We start from the raw sequence: 3,585 nt of genomic DNA, 5'->3' as shown, positions 1-3,585 counted from the left end.
GAAGGCAGGCAAATTCTCTTATCCAGAGCCTGAGAGCAAAGGTTAGATAACAAGGGGACGTAAAGAAATTGATCTAGATAAGTTAGTTTGCTTCAGGACCTGGCCTTTAATCTGCAGGACTGCTCTCTGGGGTGCGGTGGGAGTGGGGTGGGGTGGTGACCATGTTAATTACCCACAAAGTGTGTTGACTCAAGGCCTTTGTTATTAAATCTGTACTGAATAAATGCCCGCAGCTTCCACTTGTCTGGGCTGTGGGTGCTACAACTCTGTATGACACCCTCCTCGGGGTCTGTGAGCAGCCCGGTCCCCTAGCCCGCTCTTTCACTGGATACCTATGCCTGAGTACCTTCTTCCATCGCTCGGCCGGGGTCTGCTGGTCACACCTGGCAGTGCACTCCAGTCTGGGCAACAGAGCAAGACTCTGTCTCTATAACAGGAATAACAAAACCCATTTTAAGTGTACAATTCAGTGGTTTTTAGTCCATTTGCAATGCTGTGCAACCATCACTATCTGGTTCCAGAACATTTGCATCACCCCAAAAGGAAATCTTTTACCCAATAAGCAGTCATTCTGTGTTGTTCCCATGCCCCAGACCCTGGAAACCTCTAAGAGGGGATTTGCCCATTCCGGATGTTTCATATAAATGAAATTTATATAGCCTGTTGTGTCTTTCTTGCAGCATAAATTTTAAAAGTTCATCCATGTTATAGCATGTATCAGTACTTCAGGGTGTTGGGGTTGTTTTTAGTTAAAGAGCATGTTTACCTTTGTAAATTTACCTTATTTCCCGACACATTCATTTTTCATAAGCTTCCAAAAAGTCAAATATCTAAATAAGTATTTTATTCTTACAAGTTGTTGTTTTCTAAAGTTACATACTTATTCTAATAACACTGCCATTTCTTGAAATGTTTTTGAGGTTTTTTCCAAAAGAATTCTCCTAATCTTTTTGGAAAAAGTTTAAAAGATTTTTTTAAATTATGGCAAAATTTATATAACATAAAATTTACCATATTAACCATTTTTAAGTGTACAGCTCAATGGCATTAGGTACATTCGTGTTGTTACGCAACCATCACCACTATGCATCTCCAGAACTTTTTCATTTTCCCAAATTGAAATTGTAACTTTTAAGCAATAACTCCCCCATTTCTCACCACCTGCCAGCCCCTGGCAGCCACCATTCTATTTCTCATCTCTGTGCATTTAACTACTCTAGGTACTTTATGTAAGTCGAAGAATACAATTTTTGTCCTTTTGTTTCTGGCTTACTTGACTTAGCATAATGTTTTCAGGGTTACATGTGTCTCTCAGAATTTCAATTCTTTGTTTTAACTTTTAGGTTCGGGGTGTATGTGCAGGTTTGCTCTATAGGTACACTGTGTTTCACAGGGGTTTGGTATACAGATAATTTCATCACCCAGGTAATAAACATAGTTACCCAATAGGTATATCTTCTGATCCTTTCCCTTCTCTTATTCTCCACCCTCAAAAAGGCCCCAATGTCTATTTTTCCCCTTCTAGTATCTATGTGTGCTCATTGTTAAGCTCCCACTTAGAAATGAGAACTTGCAGTATTTGGTTTTCTGTCGTGTGTTACTTAGCTTAGGATAATGACCTCCAGCTCTATCCATGTTGCTGCAAAGGACATGATCTCATTCTTTTTTATGGCTGCATAGTATTCTATGGTGTATATGTACTACATTTTAAAAATCCAGTCTATCATTGATGGGCATGTAGGTTGATTCCATGTCTTTGCTATTGTGAATAGTGCTGCAGTGAAATGCACGTGCATGTATCTTTATGGGAGAACAATGTATATTCCTTTGAGTATATATCCAATAATGAGATTGCTGTGTCAAATGGTAATTCTGTTTTACATTTTTCAAGCAATCTCCACACTGCTTTCCACAATGGCTGAACTAATTTACACTCCCACCAGCAATGTGTAAGTATTCCCTTTTCTCTGTAACCTTGCCATCATCTGTTATTTTTAGACTTCCCCTCCCCCCCCCGCCTTTTTTTTTTGAGACAGAATCTGCATCTGCTGGCCAGGCTGGAGTACAGTAGTATGATCCCAGCTCACTGCAACCTCCGCCTCCCGGGTTCAAGCGACTCTCATGCCTCAGCCTCCTGAGTAGCTGATATTACAGGCGTGTGTCACTTCGCCTGGCTAATTTTTGTATTTTTAGCAGAGACAGTGTTTCACCATGTTGGTCAGGCTGTTCTCAAACTTCTGACCTCAAGCAGTCCACCCACCTTGACCTCCCAAAGTGCTGGGATTACAGGCATGAGCACCGCGTCTGACTTTTTTTGCTTTTTAATAATAGCCATTCTGACTGGTGTGAGATGGTATCTCATTGTAGTTTTGATTTGCATTTCTCTAATGATTAGTGACATGGAACATTTCTTTATATACTTGTTGGCCACATGCATGTCTTCCTTTAAAAAGTGTCTGTTCATGTCCTTTGCCTACTTTTTAGTGAGATTGGTTGTTTTTTTGCTTGTATATTTGTTTAAGTCCCTCCCTTATAGATTTTGTGTATTAGACCTTTGTTGGATCCATAGTTTGCAAATATTTTTTTCCATTCTGTAGGTTGTCTGTCTACTCTGTTGATAATTTCTTTTGTTGTGCAGAAGCTCTTTAGTTTGTTTGTTTGTTTATTTTTGAGACAGAGTTTCCCTCTTATTGCCCAGGCTGGAGTGCAATGGCGTGATCTAGCTCATTGAAACCTCCGCCTCCCGAGTTCAAGCGATTCTCCTGCCTCAGCCTCCCACGTAGCTGGGATTACAAGCGCCTGCCATGCCCAGCTGATTTTTTTATTTTTATTTTTAGTAGAGATGGGGTTTCACCGTGTTGGCCAGGCTGTTCTGGAATTCCTGACCTCAGGTGATCCACCCACCTCGGCCTCCCAAAGTGCTGGGATTACAGGCATGAGCCACTACACCTGGCCTAGTTTAATTATTAATAGATCGCGTTTGTCAATTTTTGTTTTTGTTGCAATTGCTTTTGGCATTTTTGTTGTGAAATCTTTGCCAAGTCCTCTGTCCAGAATGGTACTTCCTAAATTATCTTCCGGGTTTTTATAGTTTTAGGTTTTACATTTAAGACTTTAATTCCTCTTGAGTTGATTTTTTTATGTGGTGTAAGGTGGGGGTCCAGTTTCTATCCTCTGTGTATGGCTAGGCAGTTATCCCAGCACCATTTATTGAATGAAAGTCCGTTCACCCTTGCTTGTTTTGTAAGCTTTGTCAAAGATCAATGGTTGTAGGTGTATGGCATTATTTCTGGGCTCTCTTCTGATCCATTGGTCTATGTGTCTGTTTTTGTACTAGTACCATGCTGTTTTAGTTACTGTAGCCCTGTAGTATAGTCTAAAGTTGGGTAGTGTGATGCCTCTGACTTTGTTCTTTTTGTTTAAGATTGTCTTGGCTACTTGGGCTCTTTTTTGGTTCCATATGAATTTTAAAATAGTTTTTTTTTCTAATTCTGTGAAGAATGTCATTAGTAGTTTGATAGGAATAGCATTGAATCTGTAAGTTGCTTTGGGCAGTATAGCCATTTTAATGCTATCCTACCCATA

Source organism: Mandrillus leucophaeus, unplaced genomic scaffold (genome assembly GCF_000951045.1).
Source record: "Mandrillus leucophaeus isolate KB7577 unplaced genomic scaffold, Mleu.le_1.0 Scaffold61, whole genome shotgun sequence".
Classification (NCBI taxonomy): domain Eukaryota; kingdom Metazoa; phylum Chordata; class Mammalia; order Primates; family Cercopithecidae; genus Mandrillus; species Mandrillus leucophaeus.
Note: the sequence above shows the minus strand (reverse complement) of the source record.